The sequence below is a fragment of the Grampus griseus genome, assembly GCF_964374135.1.
Source record: "Grampus griseus genome assembly, chromosome: 17".
Classification (NCBI taxonomy): domain Eukaryota; kingdom Metazoa; phylum Chordata; class Mammalia; order Artiodactyla; family Delphinidae; genus Grampus; species Grampus griseus.
The window spans coordinates 47,390,995-47,405,735 of record NC_139011.1 but is presented as its reverse complement, the minus strand read 5'-3'; the positions used below and the strand labels follow the sequence as shown (position 1 = coordinate 47,405,735).

The window sequence follows — 14,741 nt, the reverse complement described above, 5'->3', positions numbered from 1 at the left end:
TATTCCTTGAACAACTACGAAAGTTAGCTGACAAGCTCAAAGTTTTTTTTTCTAATTCAAAGTTGTTTTTATTTTATGAGATGAGATTGAAGTGGTAAGGAGAGGCTGTTGACTATCATCATAAAAAGGTTAGAAATTTATTCCAAGTACAATGGAAAGCCATTAAAGTGAGTTTTTCAGGGAAATAACATGATTAAATTTAGGTTTAGGAGATATCACTCACTGCTATGTATAAAATTGATTGGAGAAGGGCAAGAGTAGAATTTCCAGACCAATCCTGGAGATCGAAAAATCAGATAGAATTAAGATTTATTTCAGAAGTAGAATGAATCATCACCTAAATGTAAACATAGAAGAAAATCTTCATGATCTTGGGTTAAGCAAAGAGCTCTTATATATGACATCAGAAACAAGACCTATTAAAAAAATTCTTTGATAATTGAACTTAAAAAAAATTGAAAAATTTTACACTTCAGAAGATGCTATAGAAAATGAAAAGACAAGCTGTAGACTGGGAATCTTCTTTCCAACTAAAAAAAGAAAACCAAATATATTTTCCATTCAAAACTTATGTCTAGTGCTCATCAGCATTGTATTTAAAAAAATCAAAAGTTGCTATAATAATGGATTAACATCTTATCTCCCAGAACCATGTAATAGGGTGTGTGTGTGTGTGTGTGTGTGTGTGTATGTATGTGTATATATATGTACATATATGTGTGTATGTATTGGCTTGGCCAAAAAGTTTGTTTGGCTTCTTCTATAAGATCTTACAAAAACCTGTACGAACTTTTTGGCCATCCCAATACATATCTCCTTTGTCCCCAGTGCCACTTCCAAACTATAATTTCTTCTCCATTCCCTAAAGACTCTAGCTCTTCTGAAGATCATGCCATTAGGCAGTACTTCTCTACAAACTTCCTGGTTTTTCCCTATTGTTCATTGCAGAACAATGGCTTTTGGCTTACTTACTTCTACATCCTGCATTGATCAGTGCTGCTGAATATTTGAGAGGAGTGCTCTGCGGATCTCTGGAATTCTCTGTGTACTTCTCCTCTTTGGTGCTCTGTCCTATAAACTCTATCTGCCTCCGTCTACCCTAACTCCCAGCCCTGTCTCTTCAACTCTGAGCTTCCTCTGGGCCCCGCCTTACTTCTCTACCCTGTAGTATAGCTGGAAACTCTCCCAAGGCAGTTAGCTTGGGTAGTCAGGCTGTCATAAGGCTGACCTCAGTTGTTTCCTATCACTTAGAGATCACTGTCCTTTGTTGCCTGATATCTAGTGTCTTGAAAACCACTGTTTCATGCATTTTGTCTGGCTAATGGTTGTTTAAGGCAGGAGGGTGAATTGGTCCTTGTTTCTTCATCTTGGCCAGAAATGGAATTCATTGGTTTCTCTTTAAATTAATGGCTAAAACTAGGCACTAAACTCTACTTAGCAATTCTGTTATGTTTCTCAAATACATCTACTATTCCATTCTCATATATCACCTGTTCTTAAGTTGTGGTGCAGGGACCTCTGGAGGTGGGGTTGGTTCCTGAGACTTTTCTAAGTGGTTCACAAAATCAAAACTTTTCAAAATAATAAATATTAAGGTATTGTTTTCCCTTTTTACTCTCATCCTCTGGAAAAATCTTTCCAGAGACTAAATTAAGTATGATGATATCATTGCTCCAACGGATAATGGAATGTGTTTTCATATACTCTGATGTGTTAAAATTTTCTGTTTTAATCTAATGTAGTAAATATCAATAGATATGACCAACATATACAAAAGCTCTTAATAATTTTGAAGAGTTCTGAGACCCAAAAGTTTGCAAATTACAGACTAGATGATCATCTTGTACTACTGTAGGAGATGCGTAAGTCCCATACTTCATGTTTCCAAAGTGAAGATGAAATTCCATTTCAATCCCTAAGAAGGAAAGCATGGGAGGAACATTTCTAGTCCTATCTGCCCCTCAGCACTCCTCCTCCTCATTTGTTAGTTTTAGAGAAAAAGCAAGCGTACTTATCTAGTCCCTTCTCAGTTTTCTCCTCCTTTTAGAAGTAAGCTTGTCTAAAGGATGCACACATTTTATGCTTCCCCATATGGAAGCAGGTGAGGCCTGTAGCTGAGTGAGTAAAACTGTCAACTGAAGGGACAAAGTGTTACTAAGCCCATATGCTACAGATCTAAAAAGGGACAGATTCCAATTAGCTTTATCAGTAATAAAGGTGATGTTTTGATCATCATCTCTCATTATTGTGTGGCTTTTCTTAATAGATTCTGAACTTAGGAAGACAAGACAGGGGTAATGCATATTGTACCTTATCTTCCCTTCTTAAACCTCCTACACCCTATGTTCTGTATTTCTTTTGAGCTTTGAGAAAGTAGAAACCATGAGAGAGAACTCCCTCGTAGTTCCACTACCAGATCTATAAACTTAGTTGTACTTGACCTGTCTTTCCTGCTTTATCTCTTTTACAGTGGGAAAAAAGTGTTCTTACACAATTGTAAACAGTATTACTTGTGCTCTGGATGCCATTCCCTTACTCTCTTCAGCATTCTGTTCTTTATATTCTCTCTCTGCTCTTGCATTGCCAATCTCTGCCTGTCTACTGGATCGTTCATCTGTCATACAGATCTATGCTATTATTATATCCTGTCTTTATATAGGAAAAAAATTCTTGACCCCATATCATCCTTCAGCTACCACCTCATTTTTTCTACTCCCATTTAGATCTAAACACCTTGTAGGAATTGTCCATACTTATTGTCTCTACTTCTTCACCTCTAATTCAATTTTTAACAAACTTCCATCAGTCTTCTGTTTTCATATCTCCACTAAAGCTGCATTTGTTCAAGTTACCAAGGATGGCAATTTTGGAAAATACTGCTTATCTTACTTGGCCTCTCAGCAGATTAGATATGGCTGACTCTTCCCTCCTTGAAACGTTCCCTCTGATACCTTCCAAGACACAAGAGACCATACTCCCTATTATCCTCTCTTCCTCTACCTCTTTTTTTCTTCCTCTGCTCAATTTCTAACTGTTGGAATGCCTCAGAGCTCTAATATGGGTCCTTTACTGTTTGCCATCTGTACTTTTCCCCTAGATGATCCAGACCAGATCATGGCTTTTATACCATCTATATGTTAGTGATGCTCAGTTTTATATCTAGAGCCCTGGCCTCTCCCTTAAGCAACAGGACCATATATTATTGTAGTGATAGTGGTAATTATGATTGTTTCTACTCATTGGCTATTATGAATCATGCTGCTATGACTGTTCATGTGCAAGTCTGTGTGTGAACATATATGTTTTCATTTCTCTCAGGTAACTACCTGAGTGGAATTGCTTGGTTGTATGGTTGTATGGGGACTAGTGCCTGTGTTCTGGTGGATGAGGCTGGATCTTGTCTTTCTGGTGGGCAGGTCCACGTCTGGTGGTGTGTTTTGGGGTGTCTGTGGACTCGTTATTATTTGAGGCAGCCTCTGTGCTAATGGGTGGGGTTGTGTTCGTGTCTTGCTAGTTGTTTGGCATAGAATGTCCAGCACTGTAGCTTGGTAGTCATTGAGTGAAGCTGGGTGCTGATGTTCAGATGGAGCTCTCTGGGAGATTTTTGCCATTTGATATTATGTGGAGCTGGGAGGTCTCTTGTGGGCCAGTGTCCTGAAGTTGGCTCTCCCACCTCAGAGGCACAGCACTGACTCCTGGCTGCAGCACCAAGAGCCTTTCATCCACACGGCTCACAAGAAAAGGGAGAAAAATTAGAAAGAAAGAATTAGTAGCAGTACAAAGAAAGGAGGGAGGGAGGGAGGGAGGGAGGAAGGAAGGAAGAAAGGAAGAAAAAAGAAAGAAGATAAAGTAAAATGAAATAAAATAAGATAAAATATAATAAATTTATTAAAATAAAAAAAATTATTAAGAGAAAAAAAAACGGACGGCTAGAACCCTAGGACAAATGGTGGAAGCAAAGCTATACAGACAAAATCTCACACAGAAGCATACACATACACACTCACAAAAAGAGGAAAAGTGGAAAAAATCATAAATCATGCTCTCAAAGTCCACCTCCTGAATTTGGGATGATTGGTTGTCTAAAGGAGGGAAGGAAGGAAACAAAGAATGAAGGTAGAGTAAAATAAAATAAAGTTATTAAAATAAAAAGTAATTATTAAGAATAAAATTAAAAAAAAAAAACAGACGGATAGAACCCTAGGACAAATGGTGGAAGCAAAGCTATACAGGCAAAATCTCACAGAGAAGCATACACATACCCACTCACAAAAAGAGGTAAAGGGGAAAAAATGATAAATCTTGCTCTCAAAGTCCACCTCCTCAATTTGGAATGATTCGTTTTCTATTCATGTATTCCACAGATGCAGGGTACATCAAGTTGATTGTGGAGCTTTAATCCGCTGCTTCTGAGGCTGCTGGGAGAGATATCCCTTTCTCTTCTTTGTTCTCACAGCTCCCAGGGTCTCAGCTTTGGATTTGGCCCCGCCTCTACATGTAGGTCGCCAGAGGGCATCTGTTCTTCGCTCAGACAGGACGGGGTTAAAGGAGGAACTGATTCGGGGGCTCTGGCTCACTCAGGCCGGGGGGAGGGAGGGGCACCGAGGGCAGGGCGAGCCTGTGACGCCACAGGCCGACGTGACGTTGCACCAGCCTGAGGCGCGCCGTGCGTTCTCCCGGGAAGTTGTCCCTGGATCCCGGGAACCTGGCAGTGGCGGGCTGCACAGGCTCCCCGGAAGAGGGGTGTGGATAGTGACCTGTGCTCACACACAGGCTTCTTGGTGGCGGCAGCAACAGCCTTAGCGTCTCATGCCCGTCTCTGGGTTCCGCGCTTTCATCCGCGGCTCGCGCCCGTCTCTGGAGCTCCTTTAAGCAGCGCTCTTAATCCCCGCACCAGGAAACAAAGAGGGAAGAAAAAGTCTCTTGCCTCTTCGGCAGCTCCAGACTTTTCCCCAGACTCCCTCAGGCCACCCGTGGCGCACTAAATCCCTGCAGGCTGTGTTCACGCAGCCAAACCCAGTCCTCTCCCTGCGCTCCGACCAAAGCCCGAGCCTCAGCTCCCAGCCCCACTCACCCCGGCGGAGGAGAGGAGGAGAAGACAAACCTCTCGGGCTGGTTAGTGCCAGGCGGCACCTATCTTCTGTGCGGGAATCTCTCCACTTTGCCCCCCGCACCCCTGTTGCTGTGCTCTCCTCCGTGGCTTCAAAGGTTTCCCCCTCCGCCACCCACAGTCTCTGCCCTCGAAGGGGCTTCCTAGTGTGTGGAAACCTTTCCTCCTTCACAGCTCCCTCCCACTGGTGCAGGTCCCGTTCCTATCCTTTTGTCTCTGTTTATTCTTTTTTCTTTTGCCCTACCCAGGTACGTGGGGGGTTTCTTGCCTTTTGGGAGGTCTGAGGTCTTCTGCCAGCGTTCAGTAGGTGTTCTGTAGGAGTTGTTCCACGTGTAGATGTATTTCTGGTGTATCTGTGGGGAGGAAGGTGATCTCCCCATCTTACCATTCCACCATATTCCCGGAAGCCCTTTGGCAACTTTTAAAAGTGAAAAAGACAACTGCGGTTGAACACAAAGGGAAAAAATGGGACTTCCTGTTGGCGCAGTGGTTGAGAGTCCGCCTGCTGATGCAGGGGACACGGGTTCGTGCCCCGGTCTGGGTAGATACCACATGCCGTGGAGTGGCTGGTCCTGTGAGGCATGGCCACTGAGCCTGCACATTCAGTGCCTGTGCTCCACAATGGGAGAGGTCACAACAGTGAGAGGCCCACGTACTGCAAAAAAAAAAAAAAAAACCAAAAAACTCTAGAATGGATGAATAGCAGAATAACTGAGGCAGAAGAATGCATAAGTGACCTGGAAGATAAAGTAGTGGAAATAACTACTACAGAGCAGAATAAAGAAAAAACAATGAAAATAACTTAGGACAGTCTCAGAGACCTCTGGGACAACATTAAATTCACTAACATTCGAATTATAGGGGTTCCAGAAGTAGAAGAGAAAAAGAAAGGAACTGAGAAAGTATTTGAAGAGATTATAGTTGAAAACTTCCCTAATGTGGGAAAGGAAATAGTTAATCAACTCTAGGAAGCACAGAGAGTCTCATACAGGATAAATCCAAGGAGAAATACGCCAAGACACGTATTAATCAAACTGCCAAAAATTAAATATAAAGAAAAATTATTGAAAGCAGCAAGGGAAAAGCAAAAATAACATACAAGGGAATCCCAATAAGGTTAACAGCTGATCTTTCAGCAGAAACTCTGCAAGCCAGAAGGGACTGGCAGGACATATTTAAAGTGATGAAGGAGAAAAACCTGCAACCAAGATTACTCTACCCTGCAAGGATCTCATTCAGGTTTGATGGAGAAATGAAAACATTTACAGACAAGCAAAAGCTGAGAGAGTTCAGCACTACCAAACCAGCTTTACAACAAATGCTAAAGGAACTTCTCTAGGCAAGAAACACAAGAGAAGGAAAAGACCTATAATACCCAACGCAAAACAATTAAGTAAATGGGAATAGGAACATACATATCGATAACTACCTTAAATGTAAATGGATTAAATCCTCCAACCAAAAGACACCGACTGGATGAATGGATACAAAAATAAGACCCATATATATGCTGTCTACAAGAGACCCGCTTCAGACCTAGAGACTCACACAGACTGAAAGTGAACGGATGAAAAAGATATTCCATGCAAATGGAAATCCAAAAAAAGCTGGAGTAGCAATTGTCATATCAGACAAAATAGACTTTAAAATAAAGACTATTAGAAGAGACAAAGAAGGACACTACATAATGATCAAGGGATCGATCCAAGAAGAAGATATAACAATTGTAAATATTTATGCACCCAACATAGGAGCACCTCAATACATAAGGCAAATACTAACAGCCATAAAAGGGGAAATCGACAGTAACACATTGATAGTAGGGGACTTCAACACCCCAGTTTCACTAATGGACAGATCATCCAAAATGAAAATAAATAAGGAAACACAAGCTTTAAATGATACATTAAACAAGATGGACTGAATTGATATTTATAGGACATTCCATCCAAAACAACAGAATACACATTTTTCTCAAGTGCTCATGGAACATTCTCCAGGATAGATCATATCTTGGGTCACAAATCAAGCCTTGGTAAATTTAAGGAAATTGAAATTGTATCAAGTATCTTTTCCGACCACAACGCTACGAGAATAGATATCAATTACAGGAAAAGATCTGTAAAAAATACAAGCACATGGAGGCTAAACAATACGCTAATTAATAACGAAGTGATCACTGAAGAAATCAAAGAGGAAATCAGAAAATACCGGAAACAAATGACAATGGAGACACTGTGATCTAAAACCTATGGGATGCAGCAAAAGCAGTTTTAAGAGGGAGAGGGAAGTTTATAGCAATACAATCCTACCTTAAGAAACAGGAAACATCTCGAATAAACAACCTAACCTTGCACCTAATGCAATTAGAGAAAGAAGGACAAAAAATACCCCAAAGTTAGCAGAAGGAAAGAAATCATAAAGATCAGATCAGAAATAAATGATAAAGAAATGAAGGAAATGATAGCAAAGATCAATAAAAGTAAAAGCTGGTCCTTTGAGACGATAAACAAAATTGATAAACCATTAGCCAGACTCATCAAGAAAAAAAGGGAGAAGATTCAAATCAATACAATTAGAAATGAAAAAGGAGAAGTAACAACTGACACTGCAGCAGTACAAAAGATCATGAGAGATTACTACAAGCAACTCTATGCCAATAAAATGGACAACCTGGAAGACATGGACAAATTCTGAGAAATGCACAACCTGCCAAGAGTGAATCAGGAAGAAATAGAAAATATGAACAGACCAATCACAAGCACTGAAATTGAAACTGTGATTAACAATCTTCCAACAAACCAAAGCCCAGGACCAGATGGCTTCACAGGCGAATTCTATCAAACATTTAGAGAAGAGCTAACACCTATCCTTCTCAAACTCTTCCAAAATATAGCAGAGGGAGGAACACTCCCAAATTCATTCTACGAGGCCACCATCACCTTGATTCCAATACCAGACAATGATGTCACAAAGAAAGAAAACTACAGGCCAATATCACTGATGATCATAGATGCAAAAATCCTCAACAAAATACTAGCAAACACAATCCGACAGCACATTCAAAGGATCATACACCATGATCAAGTGGGGTTTATTCCAGGAATGCAAGTATTCTTCAATATACACAAATCTATCAATGTGATAAACCATAATAACAAATTGAAGGAGATAAACCATATGATCATCTCAATAGATGCAGAGAAAGCTTTTGACAAAATTCAACACCCATTTATGATAAAAACCCTGCAGAAAGTAGGCATACAGGGAACTTTCCTCAACATAATAAAGGCCATATATGACAAACCCACAGCCAACATCATCCTCAATGGTGAAAAATTGAAACCGTTTCCACTAAGATCAGGAACAAGACAAGGTTGCGCACTGTCACCACTCTTCCTCAATATAGTTTTGGAAGTTTTAACCACAGCAATCAGAGAAGAAAAGGAAATAAAAGGAATCCAAATCGGAAAAGAAGAAGTAAAGCTGTCACTGTTTGCAGAGGACATGATCCTATACATAGAGAATCCTAAAGATGCTACCAGAAAACTACTAGAGCTATCAATGAATCTGGTAAAGTGGCAGGATACAAAATTAATGCACAGAAATCTCTGGCATTCCTATACACTAATGATGAAAAATCTGAAAGTGAAATCAAGAAAACACTCCCATTTACCATTGCAACAAAAAAAATAAAATATCTAGGAATAAACCTACCTAAGGAGACAAAAGACCTGTATGCAGAAAATTATAAGACACTGATGAAAGAAATTAGAGATGATACAAATAGATGGAGAGATATACCATGTTCTTGGATTGGAAGAATCAACATTGTGAAAATGATTCTACTACCCAAAGCAATCTACTGATTCACTGCAATCCCTATCAAACTACCACTGGCATTTTTCACAGAACTAGAACAAAAAATTTCACAATTTGTATGGAAACACAAAAGACCCCGAATACCCAAAGCAATCTTGAGGACGAAACACGGAGCTGGAGGAATCAGGCTCCCTGACTTCAGACTATACAACACAGCTACAGTAATCAAGACAGTATGGTACTGGCACAAAAACAGAAAGATAGATGAATGGAACAGGATAGAAAGCCCAGAGATAAACCCACGCACATATGGTCACCTTATCTTCGATAAAGGAGGCAGGAATGTACAGTGGAGAAAGGACAGCCTCTTCAGTAAGTGGTGCTGGGAAAACTGGACAGGTGCATGTAGAAGTATGAGATTAGATCACTCCCTAACACCATATACAAAAATAAGCTCAAAATGGATTAAAGACCTACGTGTAAGCCCAGAAACTATGAAACTCTTAGAGGAAAACATAGGCAGAACACTCTATGACATAAATCACAGCAAGATCCTTTTTGACCCACCTCCTAGAGAAATGGAAATAAAAACAAAAATAAACAAATGGGACCTAATGAAACTTCAAAGCTTTTGCACAGCAAAGGAAACCATAAACAAGACCAAAAGACAACCCTCAGAATGGGAGAAAATACTTTCAAATGAAGCAACTGACAAGGGATTAATTTCCAAAATTTACAAGCAGCTCATGCAGCTCAATAACAAAAAAAGAAAACAAGCCAATCCAAAAATGGGCAGAAGACCTAAATAGACATTTCTCCAAAGAAAATATACAGACTGCCAACAAACACATGAAAGAATGCTCAACATCATTAATCATTAGAGAAATGCAAATCAAAACTACAATGAGATATCATCTCACACCAGTCAGAATGGCCATCACCAAAAATCTAGAAACAATAAATGCTGGAGAGGGTGTGGAGAAAAGGGAACACTCTTGCACTGCTGGTGGGAATGTGAATTGGTTCAGCCACTATGGAGAACAGTATGGAGGTTCCTTAAAAAACTACAAATAGAACTACCATATGACCCAGCAATCCCACTACTGGGCATATACCCTGAGAAAACCAAAATTCAAAAAGAGTCATGTACCAAAATGTTCATTGCAGCTCTATTTACAATAGCCTGGAGATGGAAACAACCTAAGTGCCCATCATCGGATGAATGGATAAAGAAGATGTGGCACATATATACAATGGAATATTACTCAGCCATAAAAAGAAATGAAATTGAGCTATTTGTAATGAGGTGGATAGACCTAGAGCCTGTCATACAGAGTGAAGTAAGTCAGAAAGAGAAAGACAAATACCGTATGCTAACACATATATATGGAATTTAAGAAAAAGAAATGTCATGAAGAACCTGGGGGTAAGACAGGAATAAAGACACAGACCTACTGGAGAACGGACTTGAGGATATGGGGAGGGGGAAGGGTGATCTGTGACAAAGCGGGAGAGAGGCATAGACATATATACACTAACAAACGTAAGGTAGATAGCTAGTGGGAAGCAGCCGCATAGCACAGGGATATCAGCTCGGTGCTTTGTGACCGCCTGGAGGGGTGGGATAGGGAGGGTGGGAGGGAGGGAGACGCAAGCGGGAAGAGATATGGGAACATATGTATGTGTGTAACTGATTCACCTTGTTATAAAACAGAAACTAACACACCTTTGTAAAGCAATTATACCCCAATAAAGATGTTACCAAAAAAAAAAAAAAAAAAGAAAATATATAGGTGAAGTGTAAAAGGGTTGGAATAGATATACCATAACAGTAAAAACAAAACAAAACAACAAGTGGCTAAGAAAATATCAGAAAAAAATTACATTTTAAGACGAAAATTTTTACTAGCGACAAAGACATTTTAAAATGATAAAATGATTATTCCATCTAGAATGCATAATAATTATAAACTTATATGCACCTAACAACAGGACTTCAAAATACAATGAAGCAAAATCGGCACAACAGAAAAGAGAAACAGACAGTTCTACAATAATAGTTGGATACTTTAATACCCTTCTTTCAGTAGCAGAACAACAGAAAATCAACAAGAAAATAAAAACCTTGAACAGCATTATCAATCAAGTAGACGTAACAGCCATCTATAAAACATTCCACCCAACAGCATCAGAATATACATTCTTTTCAAATGCACATGGATATACTATATGCTAGGCCATAAAACAAATTTCAGTACATTTTAAAGGACATAAACAATACAAAGAGTGCTCTCAGATGACAACAGAATGCAATAAGAAATCGTTAACAGAAAGAAATTTGTTGAAAATCACAAATGGAAATTAAAGAATATATTCCTAAATAATTCATGGGTCAAGTAAGAACTCATAAGGGGAATTAGAAATAATTTGAGATGAATTAAAATGAAAGTATAACATATGAATACTTGATTGGTCCCACATACTCTTCTGAAAAGCAGAGGGGTTAGACAAAGAGATCTAAATTAATTAAAAAATCATTTATTATTCTGGGAATAAAAAGAACTGGGCTTAGTCTCAGTCTTGCCTTTATCTTTGTGTCTGTTGATTTTCTTGGAATAGTCATTACATAGTCAAAATACAGTTGCCAGCTCAGGAATCAAATACTGTCATCTCTAGGGCTACCATAACAAGATACCACAAACTTGTTAGCTTAAAAGAACAGAAATTTATTTTATCACAGCTCTAGAGGCCAGAAGTTCAAACTCAAAGTGTTGAGAGGGCCATGTTCTTTCTGACGCCTCAAGGGAAGGATCCTTCTTTGTCTTAACCAGATTCTGGTGGTGGCCATCAATCACTGGTGTTGGCAGTTTTTTGATTTGCAGCTGCATCACTCTGGTCTCTTTCACTGTTGTCACATGGAATTGTCTCTGTGTGTTTCTGTCTCTGGAAACAATTTGAATAGAAATTTCTATTTTTAAAAAACAAACTGTTGATTATTATGCTCTATTTAGATACTTCCTATAACCCACACCCACCTCCATTTCCCCATATGTATTTGAGAAGGAAAGAGGAACTCCTCTGAGCTATCATATTGGAAAGAATCAATAATACAATGTTTTACTAGAGATGCCTCTTATCTAAAATATTTGAATTAAATATAAAATCTGGGGAAATTATCACCCAGTTTCCCTCCTCTAGAGGCATGTTCTAAATGATAGACAGCAGAATATTTTATACCCATGAGGTTTGCTGACATTATTGATTTGGTCCAGGATCTGTATTTTCTCTCTAAAGAAAACAGTATTCTCTCTTTACTTTCTTTAATATATAATGTTGGTGTCTTAAGTTTATTGTCAGAGAGGATGCTTATATTTCAAATGGTTTGGTTGTATTTCACCAGTATTATTACAAGATAGTCAAACAATGGCTGGGCTCCAGGATAGACCTCGGTCCCTTTGTTCCACTGGGATACTGATCTGAAAGCCACTGTTTTCTTATATTCCAAAGACCAAATAAATAAAACAAATAAATAAACAAACAAACAAAAAAAGTCAATGAAACTATTTTAAAACCAACTCTCTTTTCTTCCTCATCCATGTTAATTCTCTTCTACCTAAAATTGCTTCCTGGAAGTGATTTTTATGTTTCTTAGAGCTTCTTTATGTATATATATCCACACTAATGCATATAAAACTGTGCCTTGTAGATCTTATACTTTTTCCATTTGAATAACTATTTTCTCGTGTCATATAGAGTTTATCCATTGTCCTAGATATGCATTTTTCCTGTGTATTTGAGCATCATAGGAAGATAAATTCTACTCTTGAAAATGTTAACTGGTCACTGAGACACAGAAAGCTATTATTCTTACCAGTTTTCAATAGTGAGTAGATTCTGTAGGGGTGGAATTTTAAGATGTAAGTATACTGTTTTTCTACACTCAAATTCCGTTCCCCTTATCATAGAAATTGACCAGTGAAGTGTGCTGCTGACTTTTCAGAATCCGTGTACATATAATCCATTAGGGTATTAGATATAACATTGGTCAGAAAAGCATACTGTGAAATGTTGCTTTTATTTAAACTCCCACTATTTTCACTCCATGGTTTCAAGATTTTACTTCATTATTGTCCTCTGGTGGTGGGCTCTGTGAACTGCATATTTACGGGTCTGGAGCACATATCTTCCCGGAGGTATACAACTCCTCAGGTACCAGCTAAAGAGTAGATGATAAGAAGCATTCAGATTTATTAAAACTCATTAAGAATATCAGTAACCTGACTGTTGTTTCTAAAAATATAAAATATTTATCCTTCTGTTGTCAAACAACCGTATTTCATGAAAAGAAGTATAAATCCTTTTTTGCTTGCAATAGAAGAACTATAATTGAAGATATTCTTCATTTGGACCAAATACCTTCTCTGAAAATATAAGTTAAAATAGGAGTTGAAATTTCCAAAATATTCTTTAGGAAATAAAACTCCACATATAATTTCAAATTATAATTTAATTTTACCTTAAATTTAAATATCTATATTGAATTTAATTTAAGGAAGGAAGAAAGAAAGAAGAAAAGAAGGAAAGAAAGAAAGAAAGGACGGAGGGAGGGAGGGACGGTGGGAGGAAGGAAGGAAGGAAGGAAGGGAGGAGGGAAGGAAGAAAAAGGAAAGAAAGAAAGAAGATAAAGTAAAATAAAGTTATTAAATTAAAAAATACTTATTATAAAAAAATTAAGAAAAAAACGAACGGATAGAACCTTTGGATAAATCGTGGAAGCAAAGCTATACAGACAAAATCTCATACAGAAGCATACACTTAGAAACTCACAAAAAGAGGAATAGGGGAAAAAATGATAAATCTTGCTCTCAAAGTCCACTTCCTCAATTTGGGATGATTCTTTGTCTAAATGAGGGAAGGAAAGAAGGAAGGAAAGGAAGAAAGAAAGAAAGAAAGAAAGAAAGAAAGAAAGAAAGAAAGAAAGAAAGAAAGAAAGAAAGAAAGAAAGAAAGAAAGAAAGAAAGAAGGTAAAGTAATATAAAATAAAGTTATTAAAATAAAAATAATTATTAAGAAAAAATTTTTTTAAAAAAACAGACGGATAGAACCCTAGGGCAAATGGTGGAAGCAAAGCTATACAGGCAAAATCTCACACAGAAGCATACACATACCCACTCACAAAAAGAGGTAAAGGGGAAAAAATGATAAATCTTGCTCTCAAAGTCCACCTCCTCAATTTGGGATGATTCGTTGTCTATTCACGTATTCCACAGATGCAGGGTACATCAAGTTGATTGTGGAGCTTTAATCCGCTGCTTCTGAGGCTGCTGGGAGAGATTTCCCTTTCTCTTCTTTGTTTTCACAGCTCCCAGGGGCTCAGGTTTGGATTTGGCCACGCCTCTGCGTGTAGGTCGCTGGAGGGCGTCTGTTTTTCACTCAGACAAGACGGGGTTAAAGAAGCCGCTGATTCGGGGGCTCTGGCTCACTCAGGCCGGGGGGGAGGGAGGGGCACGGAGTGCGGGGCGAGCCTGCGGCGCCAGAGGCCGGCGTGACTTTGCACCAGCCTGAGGCTCACCATGCGTTCTCCCGGGGAAGTTGTCCCTGGATCCCGGGAACCTGGCAGTGGCGGGCTGCACAGGCTCCCCGGAGGCGGGGTGTGGATAGTGACCTGTGCTCGCACACAGGCTTCTTGGTGGCGGCGGCAGCAGCAGCCTTAGCGTCTCATGCCCGTCTCTGGGGTCCGCGCTTTTAGCCACGACTCGCGCCCGTCTCTGGAGCTCCTTTAAGCAGCGCTCTTAATCCCCTCTCCTCC

General features: G+C 39.1%; 1 long non-coding RNA gene across 2 annotated transcripts; it reads right to left on the bottom strand.

Moving 5' to 3' along the window:
- Nucleotides 1–10,927: 10,927 nt before the first annotated feature.
- Nucleotides 10,928–14,305, bottom strand: LOC309835413. Of its 2 annotated transcripts, none has more exons than XR_014297994.1 (3): nucleotides 14,109–14,305; nucleotides 12,804–13,148; nucleotides 10,928–11,875 (listed from the first exon to the last, which is right to left on the bottom strand). It is a non-coding gene; the product is annotated as an uncharacterized lncRNA (long non-coding RNA). The 2 variants fall into 2 exon arrangements; XR_014297995.1 differs by having other exon boundaries at nucleotides 14,158–14,179.
- Nucleotides 14,306–14,741: the final 436 nt, after the last annotated feature.